Genomic DNA, 21,402 nt, shown 5'->3' on the forward strand with positions numbered 1-21,402 from the left:
TCATGCCAGACTCATCTGATCTCTTTTTTCGATAGAGTTACAAGCTGGGTAGATGCGGGGAATGATGCCGTGGATGGAGCGTGTCTGGATTTCAGGAAGGCCTTCCATTGACAACGTCCCCCTCGACCTTCTGGCAAGGAAACTAGTCCAAGGTGGGCCAGGGCAAAACTACGGTGAGGTGGATCTGGAATTGGTTAAATGGACGAACCCAGAGGGTGATTCTCCCCAAGGCTTCCTCCTCTTCATCCTGGAAAGAAGTGACAAGTGGAGTGCCATCAGCAGGGTTCCATCCTGGGCCCGGTCCTGCTCAGGATCTTCATTCATGACTTAGATGAAGGGCTAGAAGGCAGGATCATCACGTTTGCAGACGACACCAAATTGGGAGGGAGAGCCAAGACTCCAGAGGACAGGAGCAGGATTCAAAATTATCTTGACAGATTAGAGAGATGATGGGCCAAAACTAACAAAATGAAGCTCAACAGGGACAAATGCAAGATACTCCACTTTGGCAGAAAAAACGAAATGCAAAGATACAGAATGGGGGACGATGAGACCTGGCTCGAGAGCAGTACGTGTGGAAAAGATCTTGGAGTCCTCGTGGACCACAAGTTAAACATGAGCCAACAATGTGATGTGGCGGCAAAAAAAGCCAATGGGATGTTGGCCTGCATCAAGAGGAGCCTCGTGTCTAGGGACATCCTGCTCCCCATGCTCTATTCCACTTTGGTTAGACCACTTTACCTGGAATATTGTGTCCAATTCTGGGCACCACAATTGAAGAGAGATATTGACAAGCTGGAATGTGTCCAGAGGAGGGCGACTCGAATGATCAAGGGTCTGGAGAACAAGCCCTATGAGGAGCGGCTTAAGGAGCTGGGCATGTTTAGCCTGAAGAAGAGAAGGCTGAGAGGAGATATGATAGCCATGTATAAATATGTGAGAGGAAGCCACAGGGAGGAGGAGGGAGCAAGCTTCCTTTCTGCTTCCCTGGAGACTAGGACGCAATGGAGGAATGGCTTCAAACTACAAGAAAGGAGATTCCATCTGAACATGAGGAAGAACTTCCTGACTGTGAGAGCCGTTCATCAGTGGAACTCTCTGCCCCGGAGGGAGTGTGGTGGAGGCTCCTTCTTTGGAGGCTTTTAAGCAGAGGCTGGATGGCCATCTGTCAGGGGTGATTTGAATGCAATATTCCTGCTTCTTGGCAGAATGGGGTTGGACTGGATGACCCATGAGGTCTTTTCCAACTCTTTGATTCTAGGATTCTATGAAATGCCAAAGAGTTATGAATGTAATTTGTAATTGCTCACGAAGAGGCCAGCCATCAATAATAAATGAATCATGTTAGAATGGATTCAATCCATTTTTTTTGCAAGGAAAAGCAGTCAATGAATGGAAATAAAGGCCATCATTAGCCGCATTTCCTTGCAAACGCCTCTTCAATTGGACTCTTCTAAGTAACTAGCTGTGCCCTGCCACGCGTTGCTGTGGCCTATAGTAAAACTTATCAAAGTTGAGGTAGATATCTGGACTGTTATGAAAGAGAGGTACCTACCTATTCCTTCCCCCTTTTCCTCCCCCTTTCTCTCCTTTCTTCCTTCTCTACCTCTTTCTTTCTTTCACTACTTGGTTTCATCCTTCTCTCTTTCCTTCATTCCCTCCCCCTTTCTTCCTTTGCCTTTCTTCCCTCCCTGTTTGCTTCCTTCTTTCACTTTTTATTTCCTTTTATTTTACCACCATCATAACAATAACAATAATGCAATGCATTGCCTCCGGGACCTGACACCTCTCCCATTCCTCCAGGGTCTCATAGGAACAATAGCATAATAATAATAATAATAATAATAATAATAATAATAATAATAATAGAAATAACAACCTTTACCCGCCACGTGTTGCCGTGGCCAATCTTCCCTCTTTCTCTCCTTCTTTCCCTCCTTCCTTCCTTCCTTCCTTCCTTCCTTCCTTCCTTCCCATCTTTCCTTCTCCTCTTCTTTCTCTATCTCTTTCCTTCCTTCCCCCTTTTTCTTTCTTTTCTGCTGTCTCGCTTTTCTTTCCTTCCATCTTTCCTTTTCTTTCCTTTTCTTCTTCCTTCTTTCTCTAACTTTCCTTCCTTCCCCCTTTTTCTTTACCTCCCTTTCTCTTTCTTCCTTCTTTCCTTCCTTCCTGTCTTTCCTAGATTTTGACAGGGCGGGAAGGGGCGGGGTGGGGTTTGGAGGGGGCGTGAAGTAAAAGGAGGTAAGATTGGGGTGGGGGAGTGATGGAGCGTGGGGTTGCGTGTGTGTGTGCGGCGGCGGGGGGGAGTGATGGAGCGTGGGGTTGTGTGTGTGTGTGCGGCGGGGGGGGAGTGGGGTTGCGTGTGTGCGTGCGGGGGCGGGGGGAGTGATGGAGCGTGAGGTTGCATGTGTGTGTGCGGCGGCGGGGGGAGTGGGGTTGCGTGTGTGCGTGCGGCAGCGGGGGAAGTGATGGAGTGTGGGGTTGCGTGTGTGTGTGCAGCGGCGGGGGGAGTGGGGTTGCGTGTGTGTGTGCGGCGGCGGGGGGAGTGATGGAGTGCTGGGTTGTGTGTGTATGTGCGGCAGGGGTGTGTGTGTGTGCGGGAAGCGGCGCGGCGGGGCTTGGAGTGGGCATGGTTTCCGCAGAGGGAACGTTGGCCGGAAGGGCATGTGCGCGCGCCAGGGAACTTGCGGCTGGGCGCCAATGCGCATGCTCAGTTGTTTTGCAGTTTTGTGAGTGTGTTGTTGTGTTGTTTTTCATTTTGAGTAGATACGTTTGTACCTTGTGGGTTGTGTTATGGGCATGGGAATTTTGGTTAAGTTTCGTTGGGGTTTTTTTTTAGGGTTTTTTTGCCGTTTTGAGTGTGTTGTTGTGTTGTTTTTCATTTTGAGTAATATGTTTGTACCTTGTGGGTTGTGTTATGAGCATGGGAATTTTGGTTACATTTCGTTGGTTTTTTTAGAGTTTTATCCTTTTGCCGTTTTGTGAGTGTGTTGTTGTGTTGTTTTTCATTTTGAGTAGATATGTTTGTACCTTGTGGGTTGTGTTATGGGCATGGGAATTTTGGTTAAGTTTCGTTGGGGGGTTTTTGAGTTTTGTTTTTTTGCCATTTTGAGTGTGTTGTTGTGTTGTTTTTCATTTTGAGTAGATATGTTTGTACCTTGTGGGTTGTGTTATGAGCATGGGAATTTTGGTTAAGTTTCGTTGGGGTTTTTTTTTGAGTTTTATCCTTTTGCCGTTTTGTGAGTGTGTTGTTGTGTTGTTTTTCATTTTGAGTAGATATGTTTGTACCTTGTGGGTTGTGTTATGGGCATGGGAATTTTGGTTAAGTTTCATTGGGGGATTTCTGAGTTTTGTTGTTTTGCCGTTTTGTGAGTGTGTTGTTGTGTTGTTTTTCATTTTGAGTAGATATGTTTGTACCTTGTGGGTTGTGTTATGGGCATGGGAATTTTGGTTAAGTTTCGTTGGGGGATTTTTGAGTTTTGTTGTTTTGCCGTTTTGTGAGTGTGTTGTTGTGTTGTTTTTCATTTTGAGTAGATATGTTTGTACCTTGTGGGTTGTGTTATGGGCATGGGAATTTTGGTTAAGTTTCGTTGGGGGATTTTTGAGTTTTGTTGTTTTGCCGTTTTGTGATTATGTTGTTGTGTTGTTTTTCATTTTGAGTAGATATGTTTGTACCTTGTGGGTTGTGTTATGGGCATGGGAATTTTGGTTAAGTTTCGTTGGGGGGTTTTTGAGTTTTGTTTCCTCGTTGGATGCCCCTAACAAATTTATATATATAGATGCTCTCATAATAGAGAAATTGATCTTTCTGCAGAGAGCAGTCATTCCTTTCCATCGTCAATAGACTGTTGACTCCGAGGAATAATTGCTTTCCAGTGATTCTTAATAGAGCCGCAGTAAGGAAACTATGGCCCTGGGTCATGTGTTGTCCTCATGAGATATATATGTGTGGTAGGGGGAGGGACACTCCCTTGATTCTGGATGGACTGGGCTGTGCTACTGCTGTTTGGGCGTCAGATGCATTAAAATCACTACTGACAGAAAGGTCATGAGTTCGAAGCCAGCCTAGGTCCAAGTAAGCTCCCAACCATTTGTCTAGCTTGCTGTCGACCTTTGCAGCCCGAAAGAAAATTGCATTTGTCAAGTTGGAAATTTTGGTACCGCTTATACAGGGAGGCTAATTTAACTAATTTACAACGCCATAAAAATCTCCAGCAGGTGCAAAAGAATGAGGAAGTACTCCATCAGTGTCACAAGTGGATGGTGAAGCAACAGCTCCTCCCGGTGGCCAGAATTCAAACATACCCTTATGAAGCTGGAAAGTTAAATAGCCTCTGTGTGTCTGTCTATATATAGAATCCTAGAATCCTAGAATTGGAAGAAACCACGTGGGCCATCCAGTCCAACCCCATTCTGCCAAGAAGCAGGAAAATTGCATTCAAAGCACCCCTGACAGATGGCCACCCAGCCCCTGTTTAAAAGCTTCCAAAGAAGGAGCCTCCACCACACTCCCTCTGGGGCAGAGAGTTCCACTGCTGAACAGCTCCCACAGTCAGGAAGTTCTTCCTCATGTTCAGATGGAATCTCCTCTCTTGTAGTTTGAAGCCATTGTTCCCTTGCGTCCTAGTCGCCAAGGAAGCAAAAAACAAGCTTGCTCCCTCCTCCCTGTGGCTTCTCTCACGTATTTATACATGGCTCTCATATCCCCTCTCAGCCTTTTCTTCTGCAGGCTAAACATGCCCAGCTCTTTAAGCCACTTCTCATAGGGCTTGTTCTCCAGACCCTTGATCATTTTAGTCGCCCTCCTCTGGACACATTCCAGCTTAGAGTCAATATCTCTCTTGAATTGTGGTGCCCAGAATTGGACACAATATTCCAGGTAACGTGGTCTAACCAAAGCGGAATAGAACATGGGGAGCATGACTTCCCTGGATCTAGACACTAGGCTCCTCTTGATGCAGGCCAAAATCCCATTGACTTTTTTTGCCGCCACATCACATTCCTGGCTCATGTTCAACTTCCTCTCCACGAGGACTCCAAGATCTTTTTCACACGTCCTGCTCTCAGGCCAGGCCTCATTGTCCCCCATTCTGTCTCTTTGCATTTCGTTTTTTCTGCCTAAGTGGAGTCTTCTGCATTTGTCCCTGTTGAACTTCATTTTGTTAGTTTCGGCCAATCATCTCTCTAATTTGTTAACATTGTTTTGAATCCTGCTCCTGTCCTCTGGAGTCTTGGCTCTCCCTCCCAATTTGGTCCCATCTGCAAACTTGACGATCCTGCCTTCTAGCCCTTCATCTAAGCTATGAAGGAAGATCCTGATCAGGACCGAGCCCAGGACGGAACCCTGCTTGTGGCACTCCACTCGTCCCTTCTTTCCAGGATGAAGAGGAGGAAGCCTTGGGGAGAATCACCCTCTGGGTTCATCCATTTAACCAATTCCAGATCCACCACAGCGTAGTTTTGCCTTGCCCACATTGGACTCGTTTCCTTGCCAGAAGGTCATGGGGGACCTCGTCAAAGAAGGCCTTCCTGAAACAGGGGATGAGCTGGTGATGTCTGTGAAGATCTCACCACGCTAAAACAGTGGATGTGGCTCTTAATGAGACATGCCACATTATCACGGGGTGTCTGCGCCCTACACCACTGGAGAAATTACACTGCTTAGCCGGTATTGCACCACCTGACATCCGCCGGGAAGTAGCAGCCAATAGGATCAACGCCGTGACATCTCTGGCCCATCCCCTGTTTGGGTATCAGCCAGCACGTCAGTGACTTAAATCAAAAAATAGTTTTCTAAGATCTACAGAGACACTCGCTGGAACACCTCAGCAAGCAAGAGTCCAAAAGTGGCAGTCTCAAACCCAGCACCTCAATCCGTGGCTGATACCAAATGAGAGACTCCCCCCTGGGCACACAGAAGTCTGGGCGACGGTGAAGGTGCTGAACAAACTGCGCTCGGTCACCACGAGATGCAGAGCCTACCTTAAGAAATGGGGCCACAAAGTGGAATCCACGACATGCGAGTGCAGAGAAGAGCAAACCACTGACCACCTGCTGCAATGACACCTGAGCCCTGCCACATGATGCACCAGGGAGGACCTCCTTGCGGCAACACCCGAAGCACTCCAAGGGGACAGAGACTGGTCAAAGGACATTTAATCCACTACCAAGCTTGTAATAATTCTCTCATCTGGTATCAGCCATTGGTTGAGGCGCTGGGTTTGGGCCTGCCACTTTTGGACTCCCACTTGCTGAGGTGTTCCAGCGAGTGTCTCTGTAGATCTAAGAAAACTATGTCTTGATTTAAGTCGTTGACGTGCTGGCTGATACCCAAACAGGGGATGAGCTGGAGAGAGATGTCTCTGCCTTGGTCCTTTCACTATTGGCTGCTACTTCCCAGCGGATGTCAGGTGGTGCAATACCGGCTAAGCAGTGTAATTTCCCCAGTGGTGTAGGGCGCAGACACCCCGTGATAATGCGGCATGTCTCATTCAGAGCCACATCCACTGTTTGAGCATGGTGAGATGTGTTCCACACTGGGCATGCATATTCAGCAGCAGAGTAGCATAGCGCGAGGGCAGATGTCTTCACTGTATCTGGTTGTGATCCCCAGGTTGTGCCAGTCAGCTTTCGTATGATATTGTTTCTAGCACCCACTTTTTGCTTGATGTTCAGGCAGTGCTTCTTGTAGGTCAGAGTACGGTCCAGAGTGACTCCCAGGTATTTGGGTGTGCTGCAATGCTCCTGTGGGATTCCTTCCCATGTGATCTTCAGAGCTCGGGATGCTTGTCTGTTCTTGAGGTGAAAGGCGCATGTCTGTGTTTTAGATGGATTAGGGATCAGCTGGTTTTCCCTGTAATAGGCAGTAAGAGCACCTAGAGCTTCAGAGAGTTTCTGTTCAACCATCTCAAAGCTCCCTGCTTGAGCAGTAATGGCACGATCATCAGCATAGATGTTTTCTGATGGTCTTTGGAGACACCCACTTGCAACCCACCCTGGGGTCCCAACCCCCAGGTTGAGAAACACTGCGTTATGGGTTGCTAGAGGTACTAAAAGTACAGAAAGTACCCAAGGAAACAGAAGAATGCAAATCTGCACACAAGTCTACTAAACAAAGTGGTATAATTATATTATATGTTCAATTGGCTGTACATATATCCATACCCACTGATTCTGCATTCAGGGAATCAACCAACCATGGCTTGAAAAGGTTCTTAATAAAGCATATTCTATGCTTCATTCATCTGTGGCATTCTTGGATATTGCTTACAAGGGTCAAATTATGCCTCGGCACCAGGGCAATGGTTCATACAATAAGTCTTAGATGAAGAGCTAGAAGGCATGATCATGTTGTTGTTGTTGTTGTTGTTGTTGTTGTTGTTGTTGTTGTTTTATTGAGTGCCTTGGACTTTGTAAGCCACACCAAGTCCTTTGGGAGATGTTAGCAGGGTATAAATAAAGTTAATCATCATCATCATCATCATCAAGTTTGCAAACGACACCAAAATGGGAGGGAGAGCCAATACTCCAGAGGACAGGAGTAGAATGCAAAACCATCTTGACAGATTAGAGAGATGATGGGCCAAAACTAACACAATGAAGTTCAACAGAGACAAATGCAAGAGACTCCACTTTGGCAGGAAAAACGAAATGCAAACATACAGAATGGGGGACGATGAGGCCTGGCTTGAGAGCAGTACATGTGAAAAAGATCTTGGAGTCCTCGTGGGGAGGAAGGTGAACATGAGCCAGGAATGTGATGTGGCGGCAAAAAAAGCCAATGGGATTTTGGCCTGCATCAAGAGGAGCCTAGTATTTAGGTCCAGGGAAGTCATGCTCCCCGTGCTCTATTGCGCCTTGGTTAGACCACTTTACCTGGAATATTGTGTCCAATTCTGGGCACCACAATTCAAGAGAGAGATTGACTCTAAGCTGGAATGTGTCCAGAGAAAGAGGGCGACTAAAAGGATCAAGGGTCTGGAGAACAAGCCCTATGAGGAGCGGCTGAAGGAGCTGGGCATGCTTAGCCTGAAGAAGAGAAGGATGAGAGGAGACATGATAGCCATGTATAAATATGTGAGAGGAAGCAATCTTCCTTTCTGCTTCCCTGGAGACTAGGCCACAATGGAACAATGGCTTCAAACTACAAGAGAGGAGATTCCACCTGAACATGAGGAAGAACTTCCTGACTGTGAGAGCTGTTCAGCAGTGGAACTCTCTGCCCTGGAGCGTGATGGAGGCTCCTTCTTTGGAAGCTGTTCTGGAACAGCTGTTCCAGGAGCTCCAATTTTATTTGCTTTGAATTAAATGTTGGTTTGCAATCCCAGGCTCGGGATTTTGCAGCAGGGTGGCTTCCTGTTATAGTTTGCAATCATAGGGCAAGCCACCTGTCTATTATAGTTAGGATCCCTGGTCCCACCCCTCTCTGGGCTTTTTAGAGGGAAGGGGCCATCTTTCAGTCAGTCTCAGCAAAGGAAGTCAATGCAGAGGATGTATACAGACGTCATCCTGTGCAAAGGCTTCGTCCATTAAGACTTTCCACGGGAGAACAGTCTTAAGAGCATCTAAAGATTCCCAAAGGTTCTGGGGAAACAGCCTTACAGCCCTGAGGAATTCCAGAGGAAATAACAGCTCTAACCATCAAAGCAGCTAAGTGACTCCAGGCCTGCTGGTACGTCTGCTCGGTTCTGAGACACAGTTCAGCCGGTAGTGGATTCAAATCAGTCAGATTTAGGTTCACAGCAGCCTGGGAGGAGCTAGAAAGGGGAATTTTCCTTTGAACAAAGTTTTTGAAGATAGTGCCTGTTCCCCGTGGACAGGATTGCAAGAGCCAAGAGACTGTTAAGAAAACTTTACAATTCCTGTTTGTTCATCAATAAAAGACTGTTATATTTAAATTCAAGCCTCCTAAAGACTGTTTAATGAGGGAAATTTCTCTAAAGGCTTCTTTTCGGGGGCCCTGGCTTCCCGCTGGATCCAAGCCATACATCCTTTCTTAAAGGCACTTCATTTCAGGTCCAGCAGCGACAAACAGAAGCTTTGAAACAGAGGCTGGATGGCCATCTGTCAGGGGTGATTTGAATGCAATATTCCTGCTTCTTGGCAGAATGGGGTTGGACTGGATGATGGCCCAGGAGGTCTCTCCCAACTCTTTGATCCTATGAGTCTAGGATCTATACCCCAATCGTTCTTGCACTGACCAGGAGGACTTCTGTCTTGTCTGGATTAAGCCTCAGTTTGTTTGCCCTTAAAACTGCCATTGAAGTGGAATAATAGCAAGGTAACTTTGCAATGTACTAAGGCAGTGGTTCTCAACCTTCCTAATGCCGCGACCCCTTAATACAGTTCCTCATGTTGTGCTGACCCCCCAACCATAACATTATTTTGCTACTTCATAACTGTAATTTTGCTCCTGTTATGAATCATAATGTAATTAATTATCTGATAAGCACAATGTATTTTCATTCACTGGACCAAATTTGGCACAAATACCCAATATGCCCAAATTTGAATATGGTGAGGTTGGTTTGGGGGGAGAGGGGTATTGATTTTGTCATTTGGGAGTTGTAGTTGCTGGGATTTAGTTGCTGGGGTTTATAGTTCACCTACAATCAAAGAGCATTCTTAATCCTACCAACAATTCAATCGGGCCAAACTTGGCACACAAAGAAGCTAACAGAAAATCCTGGAAGAGTTTGGTGGGCATTGACCTTGAGTTTGGAGTTGTAGTTCACCTACATCCAGAGAGCACTGTAGACTCAAACAATGATGGATCTGGACCAAACTTGGCACAAATACTCACTATGCCCAAATGGGAACACTGGTGGAGTTTGGGGAAAATAGATCTTGAGATTTGGGAGTTGTAGTTGGTGGGATTTATAGTTCACCTACAATCAAAGAGCATTCTGCACCCCACCAACAATGAAATTGGGCCAAACTTCCCACATAGAAGCCCCATTACCAACAGAAAATACTGTGTTTTCTGATGGTCTTTGGTGACCCCTCTGACACTCCCTGGCGACCCCTGCAGGGGTCCCGACCCCCAGGTTGAGAACCACTGTGCTAGGGCAAGATATGATAGAGATAGATAGATAGATAGATAGATAGATAGATAGATATGATAGATAGATAGATAGATAGATAGATAGATAGATAGATAGATAGGGAGGAAGGATAGATGGATAGATGGATGGATGGATGGATGGATGGGAGGGAGGGAGGGAGAAAGTATGGATAGATGGATGGATGGATGAATGGATGGATGGATGGATGGCGAAAGTAAAGAAGGAGGGAGGGAGGGAGGAAGGCAGGAAGGAGGAAGGAGGGAGGGAGGACAAATGGATAGATACATGGAAGGAAGGCTGGAAGGGAGGAAGGATAGTTGGTTGGATGGATGGAGGGAGGGAGGGAGGGAGGGAGGGAGGGAGGAAGAATGGATAGATAGATGGAAAGAAGGAGGGGAAGAAGGGAAGGAGGGAGGAAACATGGATAGATGGATGGGAGGGAGGGCAGGAGGAAAAATGGATAGATGGAAGGAAGGAAGGAGGGGAGAGAGGGAGGAAGAATAGATAGATAGATAGATAGATAGATAGATAGATAGATAGATGGATGGATGGATGGATGGATGGATGGATGGAAGGAAAGAATAAGGGAGGGATAGATGGATGTGAGAGGAAGCCACAGGGAGGAGGAGGGAGCAAGCTTGTTTTTTGCTTCTTTCCTGAAGACTAGGACGCAATGGAACAGTGGCTTCAAACTACAAGAGAGGAGATTCCATCTGAACATGAGGAAGAACTTCCTGACTGTGAGAGCCATTCAGCAGTGGAACTCTCTGCCCCGGAGGGAGTGTGGTGGAGGCTCCTTCTTTGGAAGCTTTGAAACAGAGGCTGGATGGCCATCTGTCAGGGGTGATTTGAATGCAACATTCCTGCTTCTTGGCAGAATGGGGTTGGACTGGATGGCCCATGAGGTCTCTTCCAACTCTTGGATTCTATGATTCTATGACTCAAACAATGATGGATCTGGACCAAACTTGGCACAAATACTCACTATGCCCAAATGGGAACACTGGTGGAGTTTGGGGAAAATAGATCTTGACATTTGGGAATTGTAGTTGGTGGGATTTATAGTTCACCTACAATCAAAGAGCATTCTGAACCCCACCAACGATAGAATTGGGCCAAACTTCCTACATCGAAGCCCCACTACCAACAGAAAATACTGTGTTTTCTGATGGTCTTTGGTGACCCCTCTGACACTCCCTGGCGACCCCTGCAGGGGTCCCGACCCCCAGGTTGAGAACCACTGTGCTAGGGCATGAGACCAACGCATGTGGGTCACACTCAAGCTCCAGTTTAGGATTGGTGAACTCCCAAGCAAATCCTGATAGTCTCATCCCACCTGGAACCCTTTTCTTCATGAGCCAACAATGTGATGCGGTGGCAAAAAAAGCCAATGGGATTTTGGCCTGCATCAAGAGGAGCCTAGTGTCTAGATCTAAGGAAGTCATGCTACCCCTCTATTCTGTTTTGGTTAGACCACATCTGGAATATTGTGTCCAATTCTGGGCACCACAATTCAAGAGAGATATTGACAAGCTGGAATGTGTCCAGAGGAGGGCAACTCAAATGATCAAGGGTCTGGAGAACAAGCCCTATGAGGAGCGGCTTAAAGACCTGGGCATGTTTAGCCTGAAGAAGAGAAGGCTGAGAGGAGATATGATAGCCATGTATAAATATGTGAGAGGAAGCCACAGGGAGGAGGAGGGAGCAAGCTTGTTTTCCGCTTCCCTGGAGACTAGGGTCTGGAGAACAAGCCCTGTGAGGAGCGGCTTAAGGAGCTGGGCATGTTTAGCCTGAAGAAGAGAAGGATGAGAGGAGACATGATAGCCATGTATAAATATGTGAGAGGAAGCCACAGGGAGGAGGGAGCAAGCTTGTTTTCTGCTTCCCTATAGACGATTCTATGATTCTATGATTCTCAATGGGGTGAAGAAGTAGCAGGAGAAGAGTAAAGAAACCCAACGTAGCACTCTCGCTGTGGGAATAGATCTTCCTTTAGGGAAGGAAGAACTGCAAAAAATGGCTCAGACTCTCTTTACCACGGCAATAGAGCAGATAATTAGGCAATTAGTACTGTTAAAAGTTGACAAAGCACCAGGGCTCAAATGAATAATGTCCTCCAATGTTGAAGGAGGAAGAGCAAAAGAATCCGGGAAGCCTGTGGCAAAGCCTTTTGATCACTCAGACAGAGCAAGGGAAGTTCGGAAAAACGAAATTAGGGCAAAGAACTTGGCTTTCTGTCTTCGGTGCACGAAACTGATCTGACTGTGCCTTGAAGAGTGTGGCTGAAGTGGTCAGAAAGAGATACTGGGCCTATAGCAATTCACTTTTGAACAGGACGGTGCTCTTTGTGCCCAGTGGGAAGTCGGGGTGCCTCAGCTGAGAGGCTCTAAGGATTTTCCTATAAAAAAGTCTTTAGATGCTTGAAAAGTTTAACAAAGTTCTTTATTATTGCTTAGATCTTCAACAAACAATTTATTTCTCATGTCAGGGCAGCCAGTCATGGCTTCAAACTACAAGAGAGGAGATTCCATCTGAACACAAGGAAGAACTTCCTGACTGTGAGAGACGTTCAGCAGTGGAACTCTCTGCCCCAGAGTGTGGTGGAGGCTCCTTCTTTGGAAGCTTTTAAGCAGAGGCTGGATGGCCATTTGTCATGGGTGATTTGAATGCAATATTCCTGCTTCTTGGCAGGGGGTTGGACTGGATGGCCCATGAGGTCTCTTCCAACTCTTTGATTCTATGATTCTATGATTCTATATTACATTTCTAACAGAACAAAGCAAACAAACAGACAAAATACAAAATGTGTGAGTTTGGTAGTGGGTTAAATGTGCTTTGACCAATATCTGGCCACTTGGAGTGCTTCTGGTGCATGTGGCAGGGCTCAGGTTGCATTGCAGCAGGTGGTCAGTGGTTGGCTCTTCTCCACACTCGCATGTCAAGGATTCAACTTTGTGGCCCCATTTCTGAAGGTTGGCTCTGCATCTCGTGGTGCCAGAGCGCAGTCTGTTCAGCGCCTTCCAAGTTGCCCCGTCTTCTTCTGTGTGCCCAGGGGGGAGTCTCTCATTTGGTATCAGCCATTGATTGAGGTTCTGGGTTTGAGCCTGCCACTTTTGGACTCTTGCTTGCTGAGGTGTTCCAGCGAGTGTCTCTGTAGATCTTAGAAAACTATTTCTTGATTTAAGTTGTTGACGTGCTGGCTGATACCCAAACAGGGGATGAGCTGGAGATGTCTCTGCCTTGGTCCTTTCACTATTGGCTGCTACTTCCCGGCGGATGTCAGGTGGTGCAATACTGGCTAGACAGTGTAATTTCTCCAGTGGTGTAGGGCGCAGACACCCCGTGATAATGCAGCATGTCTCATTAAGAGCCACATCCACTGTTTTAGTGTGGTGAGATGTGTTCCACACTTGGCATGCGTACTCAGCAGCAGAATAGCACAGCGCAAGGGCAGATGTCAACAAACAATTAAATACTTCTTAAATCTTCAACAAGTCAAACAAATGCTTCTTATCTAGCCCACAAGGGACAGGCAACTGGCTTCGTGAACTGTTTCTTTTCTTTAAGAGGAAAACCCTTTTTAATCCCTCCCTGGGCAAAATACTTTCAAAACTTTGCTGGTGTGGGCTCTACTCCCGGCTCCAAACTGCTTCTTGGGCCCCGAGTAGACCTACCAGCCAAGGCTTTGTAGACTCTCCAGCTGGAGTCCTTTGGATATTTTCCACGAGTGATGTGGAGCTGTTTCTTTAACCCCAACAAGGGTGGTGCTGTCAAACCGTTTTCCTTAGAAGCTTTAAGGCTGTTTCCCCTGGATGTTGTGAGAAATGAAGCTTCTCTACAGGTGAGGAAAGCTCACGTCCTGCAAGTAGAATCATAGAATCCTCGAATCCAAGAGTTGGAAGAGACCTCCTGGGCCATCCAGTCCAACCCCATTCTGCCAAGAAGCAGGAATGTTGCATTCAAATCACCCCTGACAGATGGCCATCCAGCCTCTGTTTCAAAGCTTCCAAAGAAGGAGCCTCCACCACACTCCGGGGCAGAGAGTTCCACTGCTGAACGGCTCTCACAGTCAGGAAGTTCTTCCTTATGTTCAGATGGAATCTCCTCTCTTGTAGTTTGAAGCCATTGTTCCATTGCATCCTAGTCTCCAGGGAAGCAGAAAGGACGCTTGCTCCCTCCTCCTCCCTGTGGCTTCCTCTCACATATTGATACATGGCTGTCATGTCTCCTCTCAGGCTTCTGTTCTTGAGGCTAAACATGCCCAGCTCCTTAAGCCGCTCCTCATAGGGCTTGTTCTCCAGACCCTTGATCTGCTCCCTCCTCCCTGTGGCTTCCTCTCACATATTTATACATGGCTATCATGTCTCCTCTCAGCCTTCTCTTCTTCAGGCTAAGCATGCCCAGCTCCTTAAGCCGCTCCTCATAGGGCTTGTTCTCCAGACCCTTGATCTGCTCCCTCCTCCCTGTGGCTTCCTCTCACATATTTATACATGGCTATCATGTCTCCTCTCAGCCTTCTCTTCTTCAGGCTAAACATGCCCAGCTCCTTAAGCCGCTCCTCATAGGGCTTGTTCTCCAGACCCTTGATCACAGTCCAACCCCATTCTGCCGAGAAGCAAGAAGATCACATTCAAAGCCGGTAAAAAGAAATCTTGGTTGGAATTATCAATATCTGGGAAGGCAATGGATCAAAGTCTAGGCTTGTGTTAGCCTTTCAGACATTGCAAAAGTGCCAGATTCATCCCAGAACCCAACTAGCTTGGAATTCGGAATCTCTCCCCGTTTTCAGCAGAGTGAACTGCATATTAAACTCAGAGACAATTCTCAGTTCAGACTTTTTTGTCATAATGTTTTGGCTGATTTGGGAGCTCGTCGCCCTCCCAGTGAAAACAACAGCTGTCGAGATTGGTGAGATGTATTCATGACACATTTTGAAATGCCTTGATCAGGGGAAATCTGCAGTCCACTTTAGTTGTCAGCAGCCAAGCCTTTGAAGCAGGCTTCGCTTTGGATGACATGAGAGGGTTCTCTCCAGAGCGGCTGCCAATCCATCCGTGCCTTCCTTGGGTTGAGAGGGAGAGTGGGGTGGCCTTCCTTCACAAAGAAGAAGGTGACTGGCTCTTGAGCACACAATCTTCTAGGAGCACCAAGAGGAATTCTGCCAAAGACATCCATTTTTAGTGCAGAAGAATATTCCACAACACTTTGGGATGATCAGGTATGGGATAGTGGCGAAGAGTGTTTGATATCTCCTTCAGTCGGGAGAAAACGGTTCCAATTTTTTGATATTATGTACAATGATTGAATAGCAAACAACTTTTTGCACAGGGGAAAATAAACACCCAAATCAGCAAAGCACTACAAAACTTCATGTAGAAAAAATGTAAAGTTTCCATAAAAAAACACCCAGGGATGGATCAGAGTCACCAATGTCACCAATGCAATGAACCATTGTCACCAATGTGATGGACCAATGTCACCAATGTGATGGACCAATGTCATCAGCAAAACCAATCTCACCAAATGTCACCAATGTGATGGACCAATGTCACCAAATGTTACCAATGTCACCAATGCAATAGACCATTGTCACCAATGTGATGGACCAATGTCATCAGCATAACCAATCTCACCAAATGTCACCAATGTGATGGACCAATGTCACCAATGTCACCAAATGTTACCAATGTCACCAATGCAATGGACCATTGTCACCAATGTGATGGACCAATGTCATCAGCATAACCAATCTCACCAAATGTCACCAATGTGATGGACCAATGTCACCAATGTGATGGACCAATGTCATCAGCATAACCAATCTCACCAAATGTCACCAATGTGATGGACCAATGTCACCAATGTCACCAAATGTTACCAATGTCACCAATGCAATGGACCATTGTCACCAATGTTACCAGTGTCACCAATGCAATGGACCATTGTCACCAATGTGATGGACCAATGTCATCAGTATAACCAATCTCACCAAATGCCACCAGTGTGATGGACCAATGTCACCAATGTCACCAAATGTTACCAATGTCACCAATGCAATGGACCATTGTCACCAATGTGATGGACCAATGTCATCAGCATAACCAATCTCACCAAATGTCACCAATGTGATGGACCAATGTCACCAATGTGATGGACCAATGTCATTAGCATAACCAATCTCACCAAATGTCACCAATGTGATGGACCAATGTCACCAATGTCACCAAATGTTACCAATGTCACCAATGCAATGGACCATTGTCACCAATGTTACCAGTGTCACCAATGCAATGGACCATTGTCACCAATGTGATGGACCAATGTCATCAGTATAACCAATCTCACCAAATGCCACCAGTGTGATGGACCAATGTCACCAATGTCACCAAATGTTACCAATGTCACCAATGCAATGGACCATTGTCACCAATGTGATGGACCAATGTCATCAGCATAACCAATCTCACCAAATGTCACCAATGTGATGGACCAATGTCATCAGCATAACCAATCTCACCAAATGTCACCAATGTGATGGACCAATGTCACCAATGTCACCAAATGTTACCAATGTCACCAATGCAAAGGACCAATGTCACCAATGTGATGGACCAATGTCATCAGCATAACCAATCTCACCAAATGTCACCAATGTGATGGACCAATGTCATCAGCATAACCAATCTCACCAAATGTCACCAATGTGATGGACCAATGTCACCAATGTCACCAAATGTTACCAATGTCACCAATGCAATGGACCATTGTCACCAATGTTACCAGTGTCACCAAATGTCACCAATGCAAAGGACCAATGTCACCAATGTGATGGACCAATGTCATCAGTATAACCAATCTCACCAAATGCCACCAGTGTGATGGAGCAATGTCACCAATGTCACCAATGTCACCAATGCGATGGACCAATGTTACCAATATAACCAAACTCATCAAATGTCACCAATGCGATGTACCAATGTCAACAAATGTCATTAATGCAATCTACCTTGTTTGCATGCTGCAAGTCGTCTCTGGTTGCTTCTGGATTGAGAGAATCGGCCGTCTACAAAGACGTTGCCCAGGGGACGCCCGGATGTCTTGCAATCCTGCGAGGAGGCTTCTCTCATGTCCCCCATGCTGATGATCGTGCCATTACTGCTCAAGCAGGGAGCTTTGAGGTAGTTGAACAGAAGCTCTCCGAAGCTCTAGGTGCTCTTACTGCCTATGACAGGGAAAACCAACTGATCCCTAATCCATCTAAAACACAGACATGCGCCTTTCACCTTAAGAACAGACAAGCATCCCGAGCTCTGAGGATTAACTGGGAAGGAATCCCACTGGAGCATTGCAGCGCACCCAAATCCCTGGGAGTCACTCTGGACCGTGCTCTGACCCACAAGAAGCACTGCCTGAACATCAAGCAAAAAGTGGGTGCCAGAAACAATATCATACGAAAGCTGACTGGCACAACCTGGGGATCACAAACAGACACAGTGAAGACATCTGCCCTTGCGCTATGCTACTCTGCTGCTGAGTATGCATGTAAAGAACGTATCAATGCCACCAATAAAAAGTAAAGTCGTGCGTTAATCCCACCAAATGGGACCACCAAAAATGTAAGAAAGTTCCTAGACTGCTATTAAATTAAACTGCCACCAATATGTTTAGAGACGCTGGTCTTAAAGTCTCTGTTTATCCCTATTTGCGTTGTGAGGTAACTTTGGTAGAGTGGAATGCACCGACCGTAAAATCAATGGAGGAGGCAGGTTTAAAATACAAAGAGAACAAGTTTATTGTTAAACAAAGCGTAATTGTTGCAATATTGGGATGTTGAGCTTGGCATATGCTTGATGGTTACAATATGGCTTGGTTGAGATACATTCAGGCTTTAGTTGTTACAATCTTATAAACTCCTTCTACAGTGAAGTGCTTTATTAGTTCAGTGTTCCTTGTTGTGAATATTCTCACTGTTTGTCCTATACCGTATCAAACCACTGATCTCCAGTCTTACACTACTGGCGATCCTAAAACCCCCTCTGTTAGATTCTTTTTAACTCAAGCAATCTAACGAGGTTTCTCCTTCAGCTCCCTTGCTGAAGAAATATTCACAAATACTCAGAACTAACTGAATTTACACTGCTTCACACCACAGAGCCCTAACTGACTCTGCCCTCTTCTCAGGGTCTCTTCCTCCTGACTGAACTACTTTTCCAGAGTCCTATCTGACTCTGCTCCTCCTCTCAGGGTCTCATCCTCCTGACTGAAAATTAACTGTCACTTTCAAACCTTTTTCTCCTTAAGCTCCGCCCACCTCCTCTTCTGCCTTGTCACCATGGCAACCTATCTCTCACAGCTAGGACATGGCAACCAATGTAAAACATAAATACAGTTTAAACACAGTATAATAAACACTTTATAATAAACATTTCTCTACAATGCCCAGTGTGGAACACATCTCACCACACTAAAACAGTAGATGTGGCTCTTAATGAGACATGCCGCATCATCACAGGATGTCTGCGCCCCACACCACTGGAGAAATTACACTGCTTAGCCGGTATTGTACCACCTGACATCCGCCAGGAAGTAGCAGCCAATAGTGAAAGGACCAAGGCAGAGACATCTCCAGCTCATCCCTTGTTTGGGTATCAGCCAGCACGTCAACGACTTAAATCAAGACATAGTTTTCTTAGATCTACAGAGACACTCGCTGGAACACCCCAGCAAGCGAGAGTCCAAAAGTGGCAGGCCCAAACCCAGCACCTCAATTCATGGGTGATACCAGATGAGAGACTTCCCCCTGGGCACACAGAAGATTGGACGACTTGGAACATGCTGAACAGACTGCGCTCGGGCACCACAAGATGCAGAGCCAACCTCAAGAAATGGGGCTACAAAGTGGAATCCTCGACATGCGAGTGCGGAGAAGAGCAAACCACTGACCACCTACTGCAATGCACCCTGAGCCCTGCCACATGCACGATGGAGGACCTTCTTGCGGCAACACCAGAGGCACTCCAAGGGGCCAGAGACTGGTCAAAGGACATTTAACCAAATACCAAATTTGCAAAATCTGTGTGGGTTTTTTTCTCCTTTTTTTCTTTTTCTTTCTAATCTCTGTGTTTGTTTTTGCTCTGATAGAATTGTAATACAATGGTTGCTGATGACACGATAAATAAATAAATGCAATCTACCCATTTCCAAGGTTGTACTCCATTTCATGGGGAAGTAACACACATAGTTCATGATTCCAAATGTAAACAAATTTGATAGATGGAAATGCATGGATAGATACGGATGTGTGTTAGAAAAGTGAAAATCTAAAAGGTGTATATTTTAGAAAAATATTCCCCCAAATCCTCCAGAACTTCAGTGGAGTTGGAGGAAAAAAAACCCTCCAACATTTGCAATTCTGTATGTAAATAGGGGAGAAAGAGAACGCAGGTGGGAAATTGCGAGGCACAAAACGAATGAGATTGACAGATTTCCACATCCCTTTGTGACGATACACTTCCTGAAAGAATAAAACAGAAAAAAGTTGCAAATTGGAATTTGTCCCACGGGTTTCCCTCACAACAAAGGGAAATAATGTAATTTTTGACAAGGAGCAAATTTGTTTCTGAAGACTTTATCCAACATGCCGGAATTAAATATCCAGGCAGAGCAGAAAGGAAAAACAACACCAGGACCTCTCAATTAAGACGTTTTTACAAAGCACGCGTTTCCAGATCTGCTGGAAATGAACTAAGGGCGAAACACATCAGATCTAGGTAATGAAAGTCTCAGATGAAAAGCGGTTTAGAGACATTTCCCTGAGTTTGTGGGATAGAGCAGGCATGGGCAAACTTGGACCCTCCCTCCAGGTGTTTGGACTACAACTCCCACCATTCCTAACAGCCTACCAGCTCTTAGGAATTGTGGGAGTTGGACTCCAAAACACCTGGAGGGAGGGCCCAAGTTCACCCATGCCTGGGATAGAGTCTTGTCCCTAAGGTAAGGGGGCTGCTGAATTTAGCCCTGACTCTCCCTTTTTGGCCCCTATGGCAGGAGATGGAGACTCCCTCCCTCCTTCCTTCCTTCCTTCCTTCCTTCCTTCCTTCCTTCCTTCCTTCTATCCATTCCTCCTTCCTTTCTCCCTTCCATCCATCCATCCATTCTTCCTTCCTCCCCTTATTCTTTCCTTCTACTTATCTATCCATTCGTCCTCCTTCCCTACTACCTTCATCCTTCCTTCCATCCATTCATCTATCCATGTTTCCTCCCTCCCTCCCTTCCATCCATCCATCTATCCTTCCTCTCCTCATTCTTTCCTTCCATCTATCTATCGATCGATCGATCTATCGATCTATCTATTCATGCTTCCTCCTTACCTTCCCTCCTTCCATCTATCAATTCTTCCTCCTTCCCTTCTTCCTCCATCCTTCCTTCCATCCATCTATCCATGCTTTCTCCCTCCCTCCCTCCCTCCCATCCATCCATCCATCCATCTATCTACCCATTCTTGCTCCCTCCCTCCCATCCATTTATCCATGCTTCCTCCCTCCCCCTTCCATCTATCTATCTATCTATCTATCTATCTATCTATCTATCTATCTATCTATCCTTCCTCCCCTTATTCTTTCCTTCCTTCCATCTAACCATCCTTCCTCTCTCTCCCTTCCTCCTCTCCTTCCTTCCATCTATCTATCCTTTCTTTCTTTCTTTCTCCCTCCCTCCTTCCATCCATTTATCCATGCTTCCTCCCTCCCATCCATCCATCCATCCATCCATCCATCCTTCCTCCCTTCCATCCTTCAATCTATCTATCCATTCGTCCTCCCTCCCTCCTCCCTCCCTCCCTCCCTCCCTCCCTCCCTCCTTCCTTCCTTCCTTCCATCCTTCGAATTCCGGAATGGCTATACTATACAATTTCTGAATCATGGGATTTTAATATTTAGACTAGGGTGATATCATGCGCATCTGGATGTTTAAATTTTATGTACCTAAGTGTTATGTTTAATGGTTCTTAATTGATTTTAAGTTCATGATTATATGTAGTAATTAGTTATTATGATTTCTTTGTGTACTTATGTTGGCACTGAATTTTTGCCATTAGTATGTTGTAAACCGCCTTGAGTCCCCTCCCCCACCCCAGGGGTGAGAAAGGCGATATATAAATACAATAAATAATAATAATAAGAAGAAGAAGAAGACGAAGAAGAAGAAGAAGAGGAGGAGGAGGAGGAGGAGGAGGAGGAGGAGGAGGAGGAGGAGGAGGAGGAAGACGATGACAACGACTCTGGAACAAGCCAGTCAAGGTGGTCCCAGTGGTGATTGGCACACTGGGTGCAGTGCCGAAAGA

The sequence above is a fragment of the Anolis sagrei genome, chromosome X, assembly GCF_037176765.1.
Source record: "Anolis sagrei isolate rAnoSag1 chromosome X, rAnoSag1.mat, whole genome shotgun sequence".
Classification (NCBI taxonomy): Eukaryota; Metazoa; Chordata; class Lepidosauria; order Squamata; family Dactyloidae; genus Anolis; species Anolis sagrei.